Source organism: Polypterus senegalus, chromosome 8 (assembly GCF_016835505.1).
Source record: "Polypterus senegalus isolate Bchr_013 chromosome 8, ASM1683550v1, whole genome shotgun sequence".
NCBI lineage: Eukaryota > Metazoa > Chordata > Cladistia > Polypteriformes > Polypteridae > Polypterus > Polypterus senegalus.
In genome coordinates this window covers 56,987,521-57,011,629 of record NC_053161.1, presented here as the reverse complement: position 1 = coordinate 57,011,629, position 24,109 = coordinate 56,987,521, and the positions used below count along the sequence as shown (strand labels likewise).

Sequence of the window (24,109 nt, the reverse complement as noted above, 5' to 3'; positions counted from 1 at the left end):
TAATATAGAACTCTACCAAGACAAAACAGCCAGTCTTCCTCCAACTCAACATACTTTTCTTTCTTATGCTCATGGGCTTCCTCCATCCTATCCTCCCAAGGAACTGCAAGTTCCAGCATAACCACCTGCTTGGATGTTTCTGAAAACAAGACGATGTCTGGGCTCAAGGTGGTCTCTACTGCCTTCACCTGCCAATCTGTTGCTGTTCCCAAGAGCCTTAGTGCTACACTTGTCTGATGTCTGGGCTTTTCTCCCGCTTTGACAAAAGCAGTCCTCGGTCTCAGTGGTCTGGTACACTTGATCTGGTCTCTGGCACTTGAAATGGTTCCTGTAATCACCTTCAATACTTTGTCATGCCTCCAGCAATTTTGAAGCTCACCCAGTGCTTTCAGGCAACTGCTAAGGATATGCTCAAGTTCCCCTCCTCTGTGGCACAGGGGTGTTCTGCAGAGTCACCCTTGCCCCAGCAGAAGAGGTTGAATAGACTTGGCAGGACGTCATAGACTGCGGTGGGTTGGCACCCTGCCTGGGATTGGTTCCTGCCTTGTGCCCTGTGTTGGCTGGGATTGGCTCCAGCAGATCCCCGTGACCCTGTGTTTGGATTCACTGGGTTGGAAAATGGATGGATGGATGGACGTCATAGACAGCTTGGAAACCTGATCCAGAAGGGCTCGGCCTGCCAGAGCTCAGACTAGGAGATCTTGCAGTCCATAGCCTTTCCCATTCATCGCCTTGCTGCCACATTCCTACCACTTGACTCCCCCGAAGTTCCTTGACCCCTGCTCTCACTTAATCTTTTACCAGGTGGTACAGGCCCTATCATATCTGGTTGTTGGAATGCTCCCAATCCCTGCTCGGCCAGATGTCACTGGCCCCACCAGAATCCTGTGGCATAGCTCTGTCTCTGCCCTATCCACTGCATCCTCCTTCCTCCACTTCCTTCCAGTCCTTACCTCAATGCATGCCTTGGAGACTGTAGGGTTGCTAAGACTCCCTATTTTGAAGCAGCTCTCTTGTGCTGATCACCATAGACTACTCATTCAGACTACTCAAAGGGAGTCTTAGTTTGTTTTTCTCCCATACAGAGCAATGCTGCTCAGTCTTTGTGGGAGGCCCAACCATTAACGGAGATGGTGGTTGTTTCTTCCCTCATAGCCCTCTGCAGTTGACAGTGAAACCTCATACATAAGCAGTGGCCACAAGGTCCTGGGAAGTACACTATGCTGGTAAATCTAGGCTTTAAAACACTATGGCAGGGCTGACCTATCCACCGTTACCAACCAAGCCTTCAGCTACTGGTTTGTGGCCTTGATAGATTTAGAGTTCTTCAGGGTGTTGTCAAAGGTCTTGCCAAGGCTCTTGATCAGTTTCTAAGAAATAGATGGAACTTGTATACCATCCAGAGTGAAGCGAAACCAATCAGTCACCTTCTCTTTCTTTAATACTGGAGACCTGGAATTATCTGTCTTGAAGCACATCCTAGCCCAAATGATGAGTCACTGTAAGCCCAGTAGGATCCATCAACATCGTGGCACAGACATTGTTATTATCAGGTAATACATAAAGGCTCTAATGGGACTTGGTCAGCTGGCCTCAACTCTTTTCCTCAACTGACTTAACCAGGACATTCATTGCCAAAGTAAAGAGAATCACTGAAATGGTACATCCAATAATAATAATAAATGTTTTATTTATGTAGCACCCTTCATACACTCAAGGACACTCTACAATTCAATAAACACATTATCAAGACAATAGAAATTACATACAAGAAAATTAATAATACTCATTGAAGAGATGTGTTTTTAACATGATTTTGAAATGAATAATGGGTTTTTCCTGAGAGGAAGAGCATTCCAAATTTTATCGGCTATCACACTGAAAGCTCTGCCATCCATAGTTATTAACCTGCATTTAGGTATAATGAGTAAGTTAGCGTCCGATGATCCTAATACATGAGCAGTTGTGTAAGGAAGCAGCATCTCAGACTGATAATGAGGGGCTAAACCATGAAGGGCTTTAAAGGTGAGAAGAATAATTTTATACTTGATTCTTGAAAAAACTGGTAACCAATGGAAATCATAAAGGACAGGAGTGATGTGAGCAGAGTTTTTAGTGTGTGTAAGTAGACAAGCAGCAGAATTTTGAACATATTGTAATCTATTGGTATATTTAGTTGGGAGGCCATAAAACAGTACATTGCAATAGTCCACGGGTAGTGATGAAAGCATGAATCAGTGTTTCAGTATCCTTCACACTGAGGAAAGAAAGCAGATGAGCAATGTTGTGGAGATGAAAAAAAGCTGTTTGTACTATTGAGCTAATGTGTGGTTGAAAAGTAAGAAGCTGATCAAAGATGACACCCAAATTACGGACTGATGCTGAGAGTTCCCATCAACGTAAATTTTTATCCCACAAAGGGTAGAGAGGACAGAGATCAGGATTAAGTTGTAAAAATGATCTGTTATCCAATGATTGATTTCCCGAACGCAATCAGTCAGTGCAACAGATGAAGATGTTGCAGTTGCATCAACACTTATATGAAGTTTGTGTCATCGGCATACCAGTGGAAGCTTAGACCATACCAATGAATAATCTCACCAAATGGGCAGCATAGATGTTGTTAATGAGAATTGGACCTAGATTAAACCCTTGAGGGATACCTTGTGTGAATGAAGTAGTGGCAGATTTGTTTTCTCTAAAGAAGACATAACACTGGTGATCACTGAGGTATGATGTGAACCAAGAAAGAGAAGCACCAGAGACACCAGTAGCAGAAAATCGGGACAGTAAAATGTCATGGTTAACTGTATCAAATGCTGTGCTTAAGTCAATGAGAACTAGAATAGCGGCCATCCCAGAATCTGCGGTTATAAGTAAGTCATTGGTTACCTGAAGTAAAGCAGTTTCAGTGCTATGTAGGGCTCTGAGTCCAGATTCAAATGGTGCAAGCAAGTCATGCAAGTTTAAATAATCATTAAGCTGAGCAGCAACAACCTTTTCTAAGGTCTTAGCCATAAATGGAAGATTAGAGATTGGGCGATACAATTTTAGCTGTAACGGATCTAAGCCAGGTTTTTTTAAAACCGGGGTTACAGCAGCAGTTTGTAAATCACTTGGAACAACACAGGTGTGGAAACTACAGTTGTTAAAGTGAGAAATGGGAGTGGAATGTTTATCAGCACAACCCTTAATCAATAAAGTATGGGCAGGGTCTAAGTGGCACGTAGATTGATTTAATTTAGATATTTCTTCAGCAATATAAGTTGATGTAGTGGGGTTAAATTTGGATAAATAAACTGAAGATTTAGAAGTAGAAATGGCCAACGGAGATGAGGAATGGTTGGTAGAAAAACCTTGATATATGGTCATAATTGTTGACTGAAAATAGTCCAAAAATAGATTACAGTGCTCAACAGAGGAATAAGGATTTTTAACAGCAGGTTGACAAAGTCTGTTAACTGTATTAAAAAGAGATCTAGTACCAAATGTCAATAGAGGTAGATAAGGCACATCTGTATTCCTTCAGGTGTTCAGTGTAAGCCAGGGTGTGAACAGCCAGACCAGTCTTCTTCCAGAGCTTTTCCAAGTGGCAACCAGTTTGTTTCATGGTATGCAATTTTGCTGTAAACCATGGAGGTCCAGGTAGTAGGAACAATCAAGGATTTAATAGGTGCATAATGGTCCAAAATTTGTGACAATATGGAATTATATAAAGACAAATCTGCAGAGGGCAAAACAACCTGCAAACATTATGGAGACAGGAAGCACTGACAGACATAGAAAAGGATAACTGATCTATATTCTTGATATTATGATAGGTTATTTTAGATTTTAGACTTATTTCAGGCAGGGGATAAGTGAAACTAAATTCAGTCAGCTTGTGATCTCAGATACCAGTGACAGAACCAGATGTACAGACATTCTGCGGAGCAGTTGAACATACAAGATCCAGAATATGGCCTTTAGCATAGGCTGAAAAACCAACATGATGTACAAAACTGAAACAATCTAGTGTTGAACGCAGCTCACAAGCAAATGGACAATCAGTATTCACATGAATATTAAAGTCACCAAGCAAAATAACAGCAGTAGACATGCCACAGACAAGAGTAAGCATTTCATAAAGATGAGAGAAAAAAATCTGTCTGAAGCTTTGGAGGCCTGTAAATTGATATAATGTGCAGCGAAGCCTTTCCAGTGATTTCAACAACCAGGTATTCAAAAGGCGTAATGTTGTGAAAATCAACGATGGTTGCTTTAAGACAGTCACGCTGAATCACCGCCAATTTACCACCTCGGCCTATCAGACAGGGTTTAGACAAGAAACTATAACCAGCTTGAGTAAGCAGATTTAGTTGTAAATAATCAACTAGATTTTACCATGTTTCTCAAGGAACAGCATGACCAGTGTTTTAGAAGTAGATAAGTCGTTGAAGAAAGTAGTTTTATTCTATAAAGATCTGCACTTCAGGTGTGCAAACTGAAGATTTTAATTAAGATTATAATCCTTGTATTCTCTAGTCCGGTAACTGTGTGAGATGTCTCAGCTAATTCGTCTGCCTACTCCATCGTCCTGCAGATAATCTTTTTGAAAAAACAGGTCTAACAAAGCAAATCATGGAGATAGTGTCGGTGGATGCAGAGGTAATATTAAAATGACGCCGAGAGGAGCGGTGTATATACCGCGGGCGAGCAATGTCAAGCTCCAAGCATAAACTGTATGACACCGCATCTAGTCTGGAGTGCATATGGTAAGCGCATAATTGTATTGAAGAGTAGGTAATCATCATCAGAAAAAACAATATCAGCCACCACCATGTTAGCCAGAACCCATAAATACAGTGTAGGGCCATTAAGCCGCGGGCCAGTAATCTGCGAATTCGCTTAAGCCGCGCAAAAAGCTTGGATCCCAATTTTTTGACACTATGGATCATACAGACCAAAACATGGCCTCTCAAACACTCGAGACAGGTGTTGACAGCTGTCATTTTGGCATTTCGAATGTCCGTGATTGACATGCTACGCACTATCACGGATTAAATATTTAAATGCTGTTTTATAACTTCAAAGAGGTATTTATAGAAGATTAGTCTTTTATTTATCAATAAACAATAAAATAACTTACAATGAAATTCAAATATTAAACTGTTTTATCCACGCTAAGTGTCAGCGTTATGGAGGCCGCCATTGTAACTGATTCACACCTTAGTGTGAAGTTAATCCGCGGTAAATCCGCAAAAAATTGACTCGTATTTAAAGTATTTTTAATTTGATAATCAGATAAAACTTGAAATTGTATAAATATGAGTCACAAACCCAACATAAATCACTTCAGTTTCTGAATCTATAGAGAGCACATCATATTTGCTTTAAAAATTTTTACGCCATGAGTAATAAACGTAAACACGCTTCATATGATGTTCAGCAAAAGCTGGATGTCATCGAAAGAATACGAAATGGTGAAACTCGCATTAAAGAAAGCAGAGAGTTAGGGGTACCTGAGTCAACACTACGCGGATGGATCAAAGATGAAAACAAATTAAGAACATTTCTTGATGAGCATGATGAAGGTGGTTTAAGACGCAAGAGAGCCAGAACAGCAAAAGATCCAGAATTAGACAAAGCAACTTTTAATGCATTTTGTGAAGCTAGAAACAATGGTATCCCTATTTCTGGTCTAGTCATCCAAGCGCAGGCAGAAAAATTATACAAGGAAATTCATTGTCCTGATGCAGATCCTGAGTTTACAGTTTCAAGTGGCTGGTTGAAAAGGTGGAAACAGCAACACAGCATTTCACAAGTAAAGATCAATGGCGAGATTAAGTCAGCAGACACTGTAGCAGCAGAAGAGTTCATTCCCAAATTTCAACAATTCATAGAAGAACAGCAGCTAACAGAAGAGATGATTTACAATCCTGATGAAACGGTCCTTTACTACAAAATACTGCCTGATAGGACTTTAGCCATGAAGAAAGACAAGACCAGCAAAGAAGGTTATAAACAGATCAAAGACAGGGTGACAATGTTATTTTGCTGTAACTGGACGGGTCATCACAAGCTAACACCTCTTTGTATTGGCAAGTTTGGATCCCCAAGATGTTTCCACAACGTCAACATGTCATCATTACCACTGGACTACGATCACAGCAAGAATGCCTGGATGAAAGCAGCAATTTTTGATAAGTGGTTTCACCAGACATTCATCCCTGATGTCCGTAGACAACTTAGAAGCAAGGGAATGGAACCACGAGCATGCCTACTTCTAGACAACTGTCCAGCCCACCCCCCTGCAGAGATGTTGGAAGTCCAGAGATCGCAAGATTTTCATTTATTACCTTCCAAAGAATACAACGTCCAAGATTCAGCCCCTAGATCAAGGCATCATTTCTGTGTTCAAGGCCAATTATAGATGGGAGATGATAAAGTCCATGGTTGAAGAAGATAAGAGTGTCCCTATGTTCCTGAAGACTGTAAGAATTAAAGAAGCACTGTATTTGTCTGAGTCAACCTGGGGAGCAATCAAGTCTTAAACAATTCAAAATTGTTGGACTGAAGCCCTTGGAGGTCCCATCACAGAGAACCCCACTACTGTTGAAGAAGACGAAGATGAAGACTTCCTAGGTTTCAGTGAGAAGTACAGGAAGCAGAACAGAAGTTGATGTCGGCTGTCCACTGAAGTGTACCATTACAAGAAATCCTTGCAGCATGCTCCACCATAGATGATGACGTCCCAATAGCATCCTCCATTTTAGCTGAAGAAAACCACAATGAAGACGAAGAAGAAGATCCTGTCCCAGTACCTCCAACTAGAATCGCTGATGATGCAGTTAAAGGACTTGAAGTGGCCTTAGAGTACTACGAGTGTGTGGGGGATAAAGTAAAGACACTACAGCTGAAGTCTGTCATTAGAGATGCCAAGATGAGAGCTTCTAGGAACAAGAAGCAAGCTGACATCATCTCGTATTTTACTAAAAAATAAAGACTTTGTAACTTGTTATTGTGTAATAACATCTATTATATTACTGTATGTTTAATTTTATATTGGAAATAAAAAAAAATGTAAATGTTTATAACATTGTTAATGTATTAATGTGTGAGGTAATAAAAGTGCTTGCATGTGATTTCGTTTATATGTCAAATAATTACTATTTTAACACTGTATTGTGTCATGCAATGTTAAGAATAAATATTTAGTAATTTTAATGAAAAGATGTGAAATAAAATGTTTTAAATGTATTTGATATGTTTTGTTATTCTTAAATAATAATTTATTAATTTCAAGTCCGTTAATCATGATTTAATATGCAGCACGCAATATCGCGATCGTGAGACTACGGCGCTACTTTCAAAATGGCAACTCTCGGGTCAACACGTGAGAAAGGATTGTGATCAAAAAACATTTATTTTTTCATTATTTATTGTAATTTATGCATTATCAAAAAATATTTAAGCTGCGGACCACCTAAGCCGCGGTTAAGCAGTTTGGACCCTATTCACCGCGGCTTAATGGCCCTACACTGTAACTCCAACTGAGCAATAAACATAGTCAGCTAAGAAAGTCTTAATCCTAGTAAACTAAGAAAGTAAGGACTTACTTATCATCCATGCTGGCTAAGGGAGAGTACAGAGGAGAGGGCTTGTGGAATATAGGCAGGGAATGGAATAAAACATTACAAAAACTCAAGCATGAATCCTGTGAGAATCTGTCCATAAAACATAAACAGCACGAGCAAGGCAGGGGACGTAGTAACAGCAACAAAGCAAAACGGAGCAAAAAGATACCGGTGATAAGCCGCAACCAGATCGTGCACGCATTCACTCATCTGGAACCGGAAAACTGTAATAATTCCTATCCCCAGCCAGTGCCAATTTGATGTAATAAACCCAGCTGTGACTCAGATTGAAATTGCTGTAATAGTCTGAAATGAGGTCCCTGATCTTATCTGAGACATAGTGCCATTGTAGTGTACTCCTGGGCATTCCTGGAATTCCCTTTCTGTACTGATGTGTCGATGTACTGGTTCTTCCGGAGATATTCACTCAGATGTTGTGTGACAATACTGAAAAATATCTTCCCCTCAAAATTCAGCAGCAAGATTGTCCTAAACTGATCAAATGTCCTTGAGTTTTCCTCTTTAGTAACGGAGACACCTTCTGCTACTGTCCACTGATGTGCTACCTTGCCCCTGCAGATCACCTTCAGCATTTTCCACAGTCGGTGCAACAGCCTGGGGCACCTTTTTTACACATTATATGGCACTCCGCTGGGCCCAGGGGCTGAACCGGCTCTAGCAGCCTTCAATACCTCCTTGATCTGTTTCCAACTGGTCCCCTTGCTATCAAAATCAGTTGTGGATCTAAGTTATTTGATCATAACTCTGCACTCTCCTAGCTCCTCTTCCCTTGCTACATCACTAATAGTGTTGTAGAGATAATTGTCCATCTCCTCTTGGGACCAAACAAGATGACCAGTTCCTTTCTGGTCCAACAACTGCATGGTGAGTCTGAAGGGATTTGAGATAAAAACACCTGTTTCCTGGCCCTCTCTTTTGTCCTCCTTCTGTGTCATTCAGCTTTGCAGAGAGTGATGACCTCCTTCCTGAGGATGCTGCGAAGTTGTCTTAGAGCATCTCTCTCTTCTTCACTAGCCTCCTTAAACTGCAGTCTAAGTGTCCGTTGCTTCTGCCTTAGCTGGCTAATCTTTAAAGCCCTACGATTCTTCACCTACGGTAGTGTTGCACCCTTCTCCTACACTCTACCAGTCCTCTGGGCAGCCATACTGATAATGATGGTGTCATCATTTGAAGTTTCCTATCAGCATTGCCCTTCATAGTTGCTTCTGGGATGTTATCGACATCACTGTCAAACTGGAGCCACTCTTTCTCCTTATTTGCTGAAGGCCACTTTACCCGTCGTTGTTGAAGTACTCTGTCTAGAACTGGAGCTAAAGGTCGCATGGAGGTTCCAGGCACTGTGGGGTGCCAAACTGTATTCTACCCCCTGCAAAATGTTCTCAGTTAAAATTGTAGAAAATTATTTAACTAGAAGAATTTCTACCATCACAACTACTCCCTAGCAATCTAACTTACATGATGCCCTTTGTCCCCAAAGAATTTAGAGGGGATATCTTAATATGCCCACACCAGTATATGTTATATGCCATTTTGGTATTATCCAAACAAAGGATGATTGCAATGGTATTTCTTGTAGCAATTCTTGTACCATATTGTTTGTGATAATGACTTAAGTTTTACTCTAGCATAAACGTCAAAACCTATTAAGGGTCTTCCTACATAGCGGTTGCAGCCAATTGATTTTGGTACTAGGCCAAGGGAAGTTATTAGTGTAGATTTTATTATGGAGTTTGTATGCAAATTGTGTGCACATTTCATTCTATTAAAGAATTTACCCACCACTAAAGAGTAGGTCAATATATTTACTGTGGAAATTTTTCATCTTCATAGTTTTCATCATTCAATCATTTCAGATAGGGTTGTATGCTTAATATTACCTCTGGATGTGACCTAGAATCTGATGGACAGATGGAGAGAGGCAACTGAGATCCAGAGAATTTCCATCGATGCATTGTCACATTCCAAGACAATTGAAAGGTTATGTTACGTTTGGTAGAATTTGCTTGCAATGCTTTACATGACTCTTTTCAGCTTTTTAATGCTTGTATGGAAATAAACATTTTCTTTAGGCATTGTGCTCTGTCTTTTCAGTGATACCTAGTTTGAGTACTTTTGTTGAATATGCAAGTTATTGTTGGTTATGCAATATGTGGAAGATTGTTTAAAAAAATCTGAACGTGGCAAAACCTCTGTTAAACAGATGATGGACCACAAATGTGATTAGGCCCTAGATGTTTGGGTTGGTCAAAGAGTGTGGTTTGCTATGTGAGACTTCTGCAGTATATGAGTGCTCCTTTCATCTATTTGTTTGAACAGTCTATTAGCCCATATTCTCTTATCAAATCAATCAATCAACATTTATTTATATAGCACATATTCATACAAAAAATGTAGCTCAAAGTGCTTTACAAAAATAATAGAAAAATAGAAGACACAATAAAAAATAAACATAAGTCAACATTAATTAACGTAGAATAAGTAAGGTCCGATGGCCAGGGTGGACAGAAAAAACAAAAAAAAAACTCCAAGAGCTGGAGAAAAAATAAAATCTGTAGGGGTTCCAGACCACGAGACCGCCCAGTCCCCACTGGGCAGTCTACCTAACATAAGTCAAACAGTCCTCTTTGTATTTAGGGTTTTCATGGAAGGATCTGATGATGATGGTCACGTAGACTTCTGGCTTTCAGTCCATCAATGTTGGTGCATCATGATGCTTTGAGTAGGTGGTGGTGGCGCAGGCCGCCACCACAAAGAAATCAGAAAAAGAAACAGAAGAGAGAGTTGGGGTCAGTATGGATTTTGGAGCCACTGTGAATAGTTATTATGAAGAATTGAACATACAGAGTATCAGTATTAAGTTAAAGTGAAGTTATAAAAAGGCCATGTTAAAGTAATGTGTTTTCAGCAGTGTTTTAAAGTGCTCTACTGTATTTGCCTGGCGAATTCCTATTGGCAGGCTATTCCAGATTTTAGGTGCATAACAGCAGAAGGCCGCCTCACCACTTCTTTTAAGTTTAGCTTTTGGAATTATAAGGAGACACTCATTTGAGGATCTAAGGTTACGATTTGGAATATAGGGTGTCAGGCATTCCAATATATAAGATGGAGTGAGATTATCTAAGGCTTTATAAACCATAAGCAGTATTTTAAAGTCAATCCTGAATGACACAGGCAACCAGTGTAGTGACATCAAAACTGGAGAAATGTGTTCAGATTTTCTTTTCCCAGTTAGGATTCTAGCAGCTGCATTCTGCACTCGTTGCAAGTGATTTATGTCTTTTTGGGTAGTCCTGAGAGGAGTGCGTTACAGTAATCTAGTCTACTGAAAACAAAAGCGTGAATTAATTTCTCAGCATCTTTCAATGATATAAGAGGTCTAACTTTTGCTATGTTTCTTAAGTGAAAAAATGCTGTCCTAGTGGTCTGATGAATATGCGATTTAAAATTCAGATTACAGTCAACGGTTACCCCTAAATTTTTTACTTCCGTCTTAACTTTAATCCTAGTGCATCAAGTTTATTTCTGATAACCTCATTGAATCCATTATTGCCAATTACTAAAATTTCAGTTTTCTCTTTATTTAGTTTGAGAAAATTACTATTCATCCATTCAGAAATACCAGTAAGACATTGTGTTAGTGAATCGAGAGTCGGTGTCATCAGGTGCTATTGATAAGTACAGCTGTGTGTCATCAGCATAGCTGTGGTAACTCACGTTGTAACCTGAGATAATCTGACCTAACGGAAGCATGTAGATTGAGAAAAGCAGCGGACCCAGGATAGAGCCTTGTGGAACACCATATCGGATATCATGTGTCTTTGAGATTTGATTACCACAACTCACAAAGAATTTTCTACCTGCCAGGTAGGATTCAAACCAATTTAAGACACTGCCAGAGAGGCCCACCCATTGACTAAGGCGATTTCTAAGAATATTGTGATCAATGGTGTCAAATGCAGCACTCAGATCTAAGAGGATGAGAACAGATAAATGGCCTCTGTCTGCATTTACCCGCAAGTCATTTACTACTTTAACGAGTGCAGTTTCTGTACTGTGATTTGTTCTGAAGCCTGACTGAAATGTATCAAGAATAGCATGTTTATTGAGGTGGTCATTTAATTGCAAAATGACTGCCTTCTCTAGAATTTTACTTAAGAAGGGCAGGTTAGAGATGGGTCTAAAATTTTCAAAGGCAGAGGGGTCAAGATTATTTTTCTTGAGCAGGGGTTTAACTACAGCAGTCTTAAGACAGTCTGGAAAGACCCCCGTATCTAATGACGAATTAACTATGTCCAGAATATTGTCAATTAGCAAGTCTGATATTTCTTTGAAAAACCTGGTTGGTATTGGGTCAAGGACGCAGGTGGAGGGTTTCAGTTGAGAGATTATACTATGTAATTCAGGTAAATTTATCCTGGTAAAAGCATTTAATTTGTTTATAATGTAGTACCGGGGCTTTGGAGGTTCTGCAGTGTTGGGGAGATATACTATGTTATCTCTAATATTAATTTTTTGATTGAAAAATACAGCAATGTTCTCACAGGTTTCACTGGAAGTATTCTGAGGGCATTCCTTTGAGTTACCTGGGTTTAACAGACAATCAATTGTAGAAAATAAGACTCTGGGATTACTAGCATTGTTATTTATAATATTAGGGAAATAGCAGCGCCTCTCAAGATGGACAGTGTTATTGTATTCTGTTATTTTAACCTTCAATATCTCATAATGGATAGTTAGATTAGTTTTCCTCCATTTATGCTCAGCTCTACGACATGTTCTCTTTAATTCAGACACTCTTTGGGTCTTCCAAGGTATAACAATGCTAGAAGATTTTTTAATTGTCTTTTCAGGTGCAACTATGTCAACAGCAGCTCTTACTTTAGAATTAAAGTTTTCCACTTTATTATTTACATTATCCTCGCTATTAGCTCTGAGTCTGAGTTTGTAGTATTGTTTGTCGTGGATTTTACGCATTTTTATCAAATTTTTGTTGTCTATTCACCTGTTGTCTGGACATACTGTTTTTATTGTTTGCCATGGATTCTACGGATTTTATCAAGTTTTATCAAGATTTTGTGTCTACTCACCTGCCGTCGGGATATACTGCTTTACCATTTGTTGTGGATTGTGCGGCATTATCTGGATGGTATCTTTTTCTCCCTCTTCAGTTGAAATGGTGCTCAGCTATTCCAGTTTACAACTTCGCCGACTAAATCCTGTAACCACTCCTGGAATTAACATCCACATCATTAAAGAACTTGGACTTCTTCGCCGTCCTCGTTACATTCATAGAGGCTCTGGTCGGAAGTTCATTTTCAATAAACAGCAAAAGTGCTCTGCTACTAACATTCCATCTTTTTGGTCACCTGTCGCACGTGAGATGCGTCATCAGAGCACCGTTGTTTCAAATACTATAAACATTAGAAGTATCGCGAGATCTATGCACTCTAGCGTGGGAAACAACCGAGCCACTGTGAGAAATACCGCAAGATCCTTATATCCCCGGCTGGATTTATTTTGTGGAGCGGATTCCAAGCTGCGTAAAGTAGATTTTAATGTTTTGAGACCTGTACTGAGATTTACTCCACAATCGATGGTCAAATTTGAAATGTTTAATACTCAATCCGTCAGCAATAAATCCACACTGATTGAAGAACACATCAGGGAGAAGGGACTTGACTTCATGTGTCAAACAGAAACCTGGCACCAGTCAGAGGCTTACTCTGCCTTAAATGAAGCATGTCCATCTGGCTACAGTTATTTGGAAGCAGCTCGCAGCACTGGGCGTGGTGGTGGTTTAGCCATCATCTATCGTCAGGTAATGGGGGTGTCCCTTATTTCGTTACCAGTAACATTTTCCTGCGAGTGTCTTGCATTTAAATGCAAGCCCCCTTTTCGCATGACTGTTCTTCTTATCTATCGACCTTCAAAACCTAACTCTGCTTTTATTCCGGAAATGACTGATCTTCTCACAACACTGTGTACCACCTCTGCCAACATCATAATCCTGGGAGATATAAATATTCATATTGATAATCCTAAAGGTTATCTCACTGTTGATTTTCTTGAGTTGTTAGATTCCTTCAACTTACAACAATATGTTGATGTCCCCACACACTCTAGGGGTCATACACTTGACTTGGTTATTTCAAACTTTGCTTTAATTAGTAATTTACAGGTTTATGATCTTGGTATTTCAGACCACAAAGTAGTGTCAATGGAGCTACCCTTTTCTCCCTCGTACCAAACCAAAACGGCAGATTCATTTTAGAAATTTGAAGAACATCAATGTGGATGCCTTGGCCCTGGACCTTAAACTTCTTTCTACTGATCTTACCAGTTCCAGCTCTGTTGCTGACCTCGTTGATCTCTACAACCAGTCTCTGAGCAGTCTCCTTGACTTTCATGCCCCTTTAACGTCTAGGTCCGTCTCATTTTCGTGCTCAGCACCATGGTACACCTGCGAGCTGCGAAAAATGAAGGCGGCTGGGTGTGTCCTTGAGCGGCGGCTCAAGGCTTCTGGGTTGACTGTTCACAAACAGGCCTATAGGGAACATAGGAGGGCGTATGCAGAAGCTTTGAAGGTTGCACGGTCCAGATTCTATTCTACCATCATTACAAATAGCTCCAGGGATCTAAAAAAACTTTTTTCTACTATAAATCATCATCTTAAACCTCCCTCATGTGCTCATTCCGAGGCCACTGATGAGAAGTGTAATCTGCATATCAATTTTTTCAGACAAAAGGTTTATAACATTCGCTTAAACCTCTCTACCATGGATATTCTGTTATCCTCAACTGTCGACCTGCTGCCTGAGACTGTCCAGCCCCTTTGCTCCTTCTCTGTTGCCACACGGGAAGAGGTGGAGGACGTCATCAGGAAAATGAAACTGTCTACCAGTTCCCTGGACCCTTTTCCCTCAGCCTTGCTGAAGGCCAACATTTCTGCTATTTCTACACTTATCACCAGGATTATAAACCAATCCCTTTTGGTTGGCCATATTCCTTCAGCACTAAAACTGCTGTCATCAGACCTCTACTAAAAAAACCCACCCTGGATCCTGAAGTTCTGTCTAACTATAGACCCATCTCTAATCTTCCATTTCTTTCTAAAGTTCTGGAAAAAATAGTTGCAGTACAACTTCGTGATCATCTCAAACTGAATAATCTGTTTGAAAAGTTTCAGTCTGGTTTTCGCCCTGGCCATAGCACCGAAACAGCCCTGGTCAGGGTCACAAATGACCTTCTGATGTCAGCAGATACTGGTTCTCCTTCTTTACTCATTCTCCTTGACCTGACAGCTGCTTTTGATACAATTGATCATAATATTCTTCTTCACCGTCTGCAATACACCCTTGGACTTTCAGGAACTGTTCAAAATTGGTTTACATCTTATTTGACCGGTAGAACTGAGTATGTCGCACTTGGCAGCGCAAAATCTCACACCCATAATGTTACCTGTAGTGTTCCACAGGGCTCTGTGTTGGGCCCCATCCTTTTCATCATTTATATGCTCCCCCTTGGAAATGTCATTAGCAGACATGGTTTTTCTTTTCATTGTTATGCCGATGACACTCAGCTTTATCTTAGGACTACTCCCACCTCCTCTACTGCTCCTCTGCCAACATCTACACTGACTATTTGTTTGGAGGAAATAGAGGCATGGATGAGGCTCAACTTCCTTCAGCTAAACAGATCTAAAACAGAAGCCATTTTAGTTGGCACACCACACCAGCTTCGTTTCACTACCATCACCAGTATCACTTTTTCTGGAAAAAGATACCTCTTTCTACATTTGTTACAAACTTGGGTGTTAAAATGGATTCTCAACTAACTTTTGACACCCACATTAAACATCTCTGTAAGTCATCTTTTCACCATCTCAGGAACATTGCTAAACTCCGTCCAACAATTACTCTAGCAGATGCAGAGAGGCTTGTCCATGCCTTTGTCTCGTCCAGGCTGGATTACTGTAATGCGCTCCTCATTGGGATTCCTGGCAAGAGTATCCAGAGACTCCAGTACATTCAGAACAGCTGCCAGGATCCTGATGAGGGTGCAAAGCATAACCACATCACTCCTATCTTGAAAACCCTTCACTGGCTCCCTGTACCACTTAGAATTGAGTACAAGGTTTCCTCCTTACCCATCAGTGCATTTATGGATCTGCTCCCTGTATTTACAGGAACTCCTTATCCCTCATACTTCCTCACGCACCCTCCGCTCTGTGCATACCAACACTCTTCAAGTTCCCAGAACTAAACTTAGCAGTATGGGTGATAGAGCCTTTTCATCGGTGGCGCCGAGGCTGTGGAATTCCCTCCCCGACTACTTGAGAGCCCCACAGTCGATCGATACCTTCAAATGAAACCTAAAAACTTATCTTTTTAGAAAGGCTTTTTGTTAAATTATTTCTATAGATTTTTTGTTTGTTAATTTTATTCTTATTTTGTAGCACTTTGAGATTGTTAAATATAAAGCGCGATATAAATAAAATCTATTATTATTATTATTTTTATTATAACAACATATATATTACATTATATTATATATTATATTACAACACTTAACCTACCTTGCCTGCTGGTGGTGGTCGGAAGGATTGGTGGCGCCAGTGTTCGGCAGCCTCACTTCTGTCAGTGTGCCCCAGAGCAGCTGTGGCTACATAGTAGCTTATCATCACCAGCGTATGAATGTGTGTGTGAATGGGTGAATGACTGTTGTGTTGTAAAGCGCCTAGGGAGGTTCTTGAACTCTAGTTAGGCGCTATATCAAATACAGGCCATTTACCATTTTACCATTTACCATTATTATAGTTGGCACTATAAACAGACTGATTGCTTAGAATAGTTGTAAGCTTTAAAGCTGCTGATGAGTCAAAGAAGCATTTTTTAACAAAATGCTTCTCATGAGTGTTTTCTATCTTTATTTTAATATTAAATAGTAGAAGGAAATGGTCTGATAGACCAATATCAATGACATGCTTTAAATCGACTTTAAGTCCTTTAGCAATCACTAAGTCTAACGTATGACCTGCTTTATGTGTAGGCTGATTAACGAGCTGCCTCAAATCAAAAGAGTCCAGGAGGTTCATAAATTCTTTTACTTTTTGGTCACACTGATTGTCGACATGAAAGTTAAAGTCGACGACTATTAAGAGTGCGTCATAGTTTGTAACTAAAATTGACATTAAGTCAGAGAATTCCTCAAAGAAAGACGCGTTATATTTAGGAGGTCTATACACGGAAAATACTAGAACGTGAGAATCTCCATGAATAACTACGGCGAGATACTCAAAGGACTTAAATTTACCAAATCTAACATCTTTACATTTTAATCGGCTCGAGTAAATGTTTGCCAATCCGCCCCCCTTTTTCCCCTGGCGGTCTGCACGAGTAAAACTGTAATCCGGAGGCGCAGATTCGATTAAAACAACCGCGCCATTTGAGTTAAGCCATGTTTCATTTAGTGCAATTAAATCAATCTTTTTATCACTAATAAGATTGTTTATAAAAAATGTCTTGTTAGTTAAAGCTCTAACATTTAATAGTGCCATATTTAATGTTTCTGAAGGGCAGAGCTGAATTTTATGCGTGTTATTGGTAATCGGAACAAAAATTAAGTTATTTTTGTTAACACCACTCTGTGTGTACTTTTTATGTAATCTACAATCCGTTTTTATAGTCTTAATGCAGTGTTGATCTGAAGTAGTAATTTTAATTAAATTATTGGTGTTTATGCCGCACTGCCTAGATTTTTTACGTGCATTAAGATTTGTTATTAGATTATTAATGTTGTGCACTTTAACGGAAGACTCTGTTAAGCCATTATGTCCTATCAAAGCAGTAGCATTACGTAAGGGGTTAAAAGTAGAAGTAGACAGTCAAGATAGACGAATTACCTTAGCGATGTTTTCGGAGAGGACCCGGGCGCCAAATCTATTCGGATGCAGTCCATCCCGCTTGAAGAGGCGCGGCCTTTCCCAAAAAAGATCCCAATATGCTAACCCTGTCACCTAAAAAAGTTGTCTGTCTTGGTTCATTTCAGAATTCATCCAGTTTCATATTTCCTTACTTAAACTGGCTAATTTCAGTTATTATAGTGAGAATATCTTTCTAGCCCCTCAGCTCCAACCCCAGTGGATGTTGAACGGAAGTTTAAAGTTCTGCTTATTTTGGGTTCTCATTGTAAATCACATTAGAATAGTTCCAATCTGGAGGAATTTTCTGTTTCCTTTTTATGTTGTTTTCATGCACATCATCCACGGAGAGCCTAATGGGCACTTACCACACGGCTAAGTTATGAATGCCAGTAACTTTGTTGATTTTTCTGTGGTTTAAGAAATGTTTTTGTCCAATCTGATATTTATTTAGGTTTTGAACTATGCAGAACACATTTTAACTTTTGTTTTGTTTTGGGACATGTTATTTTATTCTTTTTTCATGTTTTTAATTTACCATTTTGAGTGCCCATTTCCAGTTTAAATTGATATTCAAAACCACATTTTGAGGAATTTTATTTCCTGTTTTATTTATGGCTCCATGGTTTGGATTTATGAATTTAATTTACATATAGTAATGGTTGAGATTATATCGTGGTTGGTACATAGCATTTTAATCAGTTTTCTTAATTGTTATAATGATAAAAAATGATATGAAGAAAAGCTAAAGAAAATCAGTATTGTTTCCTGAATCTACACTAACTTCTGTGGGCCTACAATGGTGGGCCTGCTGACTAGATGCATCATGGTATGGTTCTGAAACAGGTGCATAAAGTAGTTCAATCATCTCATCCATAGACAAACAGAACAGCTATGGAAAAAGATGCCTAAGGAAATTCCTTCCCATTTTTGACAATCTCCACACAGACCCACCTTTTTTCTATTTTGGAATATTAACCGGCATATATTTAAGTAAAGTCAAGGTCACCCTGGAGCTATGTGCTATATTAAGTGAGCTTCATATATTTACTTTCCTTTGTTTGTTTATAAGCAAATTTAAAAATACATCAGTTTATATTAAGTATTAACTGTTTTGCCTGATTATTATTTATTTTTAGATTAGTTTTATTATATATTGATTACATCAAGTACCATTAGACCAACAAATGTAGAAAGGTTAAGGGACATTTAGATGCTTCTAATACTGGTTTGTTTAATATTCAAATGAAGTCCACCACTTATACAAATAAGCACTGTCAGTTTAATGTGTTGTTTTTATGACATTCATCATTTTTACAGTGCTTGTGGGCGGAAGTGTCAAAATTAGTCAGTCCCTGAAAATGTGAAAACAAAGAAGAATGAAATCAAAGCAGTGATCAATAACTAGAAAAAAAATGTTACAGAAGGGCATGAATGCATCACTGTTGAGACCATAATTATAGTATAGTAATAAAAATAAAGTTTAACAAAAGGGAAATAAACAAATTTGACATGTAAATTAATCAAATAGAAAAATAGGTAGAAAATTAATTTAATTAATTAATTAATTAATTGGGGGAATTTACAATGTTATATGTTTGCATTTTTAATCATTTATGTTAGTGAGTCTGAATTGAGAAATTTAGCAACAATGTCATATGACATAAAATGTGCTGTTCATAGAAAAAGCTGAAGATACAAACAACAACAGATAAAACATGGATTAGAAAACGAGAATAGCAGCATCCTCTCAATTAAGCACTATACTATATATTGCATCCAAATGAGCTACAATATGATGTTCTTAATATAAAACATCCCTAAATATAGCAAATGTTTAACGTATATTTAGCAAAAAAGATTATTTTTATGCACTGGCAGTTTAATATATCTAAATTAATTTTAGTAATACATTTGGCTCAGTGAACTGCTTCTTAGCATCTCTGCCTCAAAGCCCTTGGGTTCTGTTTTGAATTTGATGAATACTTTATTGGTATTGGATGATTGCCATTATTTTATGTATGCCAAATTTAGTAATGATTTCAAATTTTACTTTTTTTTCAAAATGTATTAAACTATTAGAGTTTGGTCTGCCGTGAATAACTTTAAGCATAACATGACACTTGAAGTTGTAGTATAACACCTGAGATTGCTTTAATGTTTTATCAGAGAACTTACATGCCCCAGGTGGAAGTTCAACTTGTTGTATATCAATAATTATAAGGGTGCCATGTACTAAAAATCTAATTGTTTTTTATTCTGTTACTGTTATTTGTGTCAATCACTTCCCATCCTAATGAGTTATTTCATTCAAGCCTTCAAGTTGCACTTACTTACAAAAGCTTGTGTGATGTATAGCTTTTATCAGTTGGTTTGATAGGAAGGAAGACATTTTCTAGTTAACCTATTTCTGACAGTATCAAGTCCTTACCTTTTGACTTTGTTGTCACAAACTTAGTTAATGCCCGCATTTCAAATGAAAGCTATACGTCTTTCAGGAGAAATCAATTTATCCTGCTAATATGTAATTTGGGAACTATGATCTATTCCAATAATGTCGGGTTCAGGAGCCAGCCCCAGAGGTTTTGGAAAAAAATTTAATGATTTGAAAAAAGTGGCATTGTTGATAAAGCATCACCTTTAGAAAATATATTTTGTTTGCACACTTATGAGCTCAGTATGCTGTACAATAATTACAAATGTAATATTAAAAAATGCAACAAAGGTGTCAACATTGCTTTGAGTTTATGAGAAATATTGTAAAATTTATACAAAGGTATATAAGTATACATTGTACAATAAACACATTATCAAGGTGACTTTTACTAAATCAACTCTGAACAGTGCTGGTGCCAAGGTAGTAAAAACCTAGAAGTTGTTTCTGTGCTGTAAATAGGGTGAAAATAAGAGCAAAATTTCTCATAGTGTTTTTTTCTTTAAGATAAGTTTAAAGCTATATACAGTTTTCTCCAGACCTTCAGAAACAAAGGGTAAATTGGAAATTGACATTCAATTTAAGTAATACATCTGCAATTGCTGGCTACCTGAAAATATACTTTGCTTTAAATGATGATATGTCTTCAGGCTGTGTTGGAATTTAAGACAGAGGTGACCAATAGACCTAAACCTTTTTTTTTTTTTTTCCTTTTTGGCCAAAGCTTAGACATATATTTGTTTTTTTTGGTGAAGTTATTTGTATATGTATCTTAACAGTACTTACATTTGAAATTGCTGGAAAATAATCTTCTCTCTGACATGTTCTCTTATTAAGTATGCCATTTCAAGTGTAAAAACTACTAAAAACCACATTGCCTCTGCGTTTCTTTTTTGTAAAGTAAATACATCATTATTGCACAAACTGACCAGATGTGCATTGGACATCATTGTCTGACAAGGCCAAGAAGACGATATCATCTGCAGTTGGCACAAGAATTATCACCTCCATATTTGAAATAGTAATTCTTTTTCCAGAAAACAATGTCTTCCCTGCAGGTACTGCGTGAGCAGCAGTTGTAGTACCTGGGGGTCAAGTTGCTGAATTAGGATGAAAGTGATTGTGAGACTGACCAACAGAGTTGCAGTAGCAGTAGTTTTGTGACTGTTCTACTGGGTTTTGCTTTATTTACTGGCCAGTCTATATCCACATTCTCACCTCTGATCATGAGCACTAGGTAGCGACTGAAAGAAATAGATGGAAAGGTTTCTGAGCTTAGGTGATGAATTTGGCAATATAAGAGGACCTCAGAATAGAACTCTTGCTTCTGTGGATCATGAGGAGCCAGGTAGGGTGGTTTTATTATGTAGTTAGGAAGCTCAGTAGAAGATGACAAGGGGCAGACCCAAGACTTGCAGAAGGAATTTTATCTGTGGACTTTCCTTTTTTGTATCTGTGTATTCCCAAGAAGAGAAGAAGGAAGTTGCTGGATATAGTTAGGCCTGGTCAGACCACCTCAGCCTGTTGCTACCACCACTCTCATTATGAAAAATGGTGATTGACCAGCAAGAGATCAGTACTGGAAGATCATTGTGGGGCTGCCAGTATGCATGATGGCATTAGTTTAGCACTCCAGCCTTCCGCTCTGTATACATATTTAAAAAAAAGTAAATAAAGAAACTGACCATAACGAGAATATTATCAGTACTACCACTAGACATATAACACCTGGCCGCCAGCTGCACATGGCTAGTTATGCATGCTAGTTACCCATGTGCCCATCTGCAATCTCAAAAGAAGCCTTGAAGGAGCTCTGCCCCATCCGAGTAAGAAAACAATTGTGTCCTGGGAAATAATAATAGTAGTCTTGGAGAAAAAACATGCAAAGTCTCTGCACTGTGATTAGAAATAAAAAAAGCCGTTTGAGTGACAACCAGTAATGGAAACTATAGCCTCTGCATTGTTACCTGGCTAATGCTTTCCCCAAAATTGGAACTCTGTGAGCACAGTGATACATATTTGTTTGCTTAACTCTAGTTTATGGCCACTTGTAGTATTTTGTTTGTGGTTCTCATTTCATTTGCACTGCGGTGGGTTGGCACCCTGCCCAGGATTGGTTCCTGCCTTGTGCCCTGTGTTGGCTGGGATTGGCTCCAGCAGACCCCCGTGACCCTGTGTTCGGATTTAGCGGGTTAGTAAATGGATGGATGGATGGATTTCATTTGCATCTTTTCATTGTTTGAGGCATTGTGATGCAGTAGCTAGCACTGTTGTACACAGCTCAGATAACATTTGTGACCACAATAATCAGTCCAACAGACTTTGTAGATGCTTTCCTAGCTGGAAGGGATGCTTAAAACACAACTATACCATTATAAGCAACTCAAAGAGAGTTTTGTTCTTCCTTCCCCGTTGATTTAATGCATTTCGCAGAGTTAATAAAAGTTTACAAACATGTCTGTGATTTTGCCAAACTCACAGTGAAGCTAACTCTGCAGGGTTCAGTCATCACATATTAGACTGTTTTTTCCTTATTAATGTTAATTTTCACATAGTGAAAGATTTGCAACAAGTTTAATATGGTATGTTAAACAAGATGAACTGTCTTCAGTTTATTCAAAAATACATACATTATGCCATTTTTTCAGATTGTAGTAGTCAAAATTTCGGGAGTCTGAATATTGTGCTTTCCAGAACTCTGTAAATAAATGGCTTGTCATTTACAGTAATGCAGAAACAGGAAATGTAGGCTTCATCATCTTTCAGTGGTCTTATATGTCTTATAAGTTACACAGTAAAAATAATGGAGATTCATAAGTATATATAAAAAAAATCCTGGGACGAGATGTGAGTTTTTCAGAGAGATACTTTCAAACCCCACGAGATGAGACTTTGTACCAAGAGATTTAACCAAACCCGGGGTTGGAAATAAAAGACAAAATGTAGATGATAATGATGAATGTATTAAAATTCGAAACAAATGGAAATTTTTACTCTGTGAAATAACAGAACATCGAAAGAGATTGAATATATTGTTTGGATTTCAACTTTTAAGTCGGAGATTTGTAGATTGTCTAATTCATGTTGCCATCAACGAAAAGTAGTGTTTCTTCCCAATGAAGAGGCATATCCATGAGAATTAAAAGATTTGTTTTTTGGTGAAAGTGAAATCCACATACGCGAACGGCAGAGACTTGAAGTGGCTGGCGCTTAGCGCAGCCCCAGGGGGGTTTGTGAGCGAAGCTCCCTAGAAAATATATAGGGAGACACTCTAAATTACATTGATTTAAGCCCTTAAACTATACTAAATATACATTTATTTGATTATCATGGCTCATTACAAAAATATTAATAAAACCAGGCACATTGATCAGATTTTGGAGGGCTTCTAAGCTTCTCTTTAAGGTGGAGAACACCATATTTTTTCTCTTTTACTTTCCTTTTCCGCATTACACCTTACCTGTTCTTAATTACCTAAATTTTTCATTTATTAGACAAACCATTTCAACTGTGACAAGGTTTTTCTGCAGTGCTCTCCATGTGAAAAAAACCCTCTGTGTTCACTTCTATTTACCTTCCTGTTATAGTCCTTTTGTATTGCTCTCTTACAGGTATACAGCATAATATGGTCGTGTTTAAAATATTATATCATTATTAAGAATAAATTTGTGGTGGGCCATTTTATTAAAGTGTGTTTGTGTAATCTTCTTTCCAGGTGAATGTGCAGGCCTGATTGTTTTTTATTTAAATAACAATTCAGTTTGCATTGCATCGAGGAGGAGAAGAATATTGGCAGCATTTCCAGACTTTTATCTCTTCATCAATATCTCAGACAAGGAGTGGAAATGGATAATGCACAACATTCTGTAACTGAGTTTAAAATAATACTTTTGATACACCTGTCCTAATTAAAACTGTCTAGAATATACTGTTATCACGGATTAGACCATAATATGTAACAATGCCAGGTATTAAAGGTATACCAGACGGCATATCAGGTCAGCTCTTAAAGTCTTGCTCTAAGCAGCTCTCTTCAGTTTTTCATTTGCTTTTCAACTGGTCTCTGACCTGTGGTATTGTACCCAATCTGTGGAAACAATCAATCATTACCCCGTATCT

At 38.5% G+C, this 24,109-nt stretch overlaps 1 protein-coding gene across 2 annotated transcripts in view; it reads left to right on the top strand.

The window, feature by feature from the left end:
- The window catches only part of LOC120533955 (proton myo-inositol cotransporter), a 480,413-nt gene that overhangs the window by 151,359 nt on the left and 304,945 nt on the right, over positions 1-24,109 (top strand). The window lies entirely within an intron of this gene.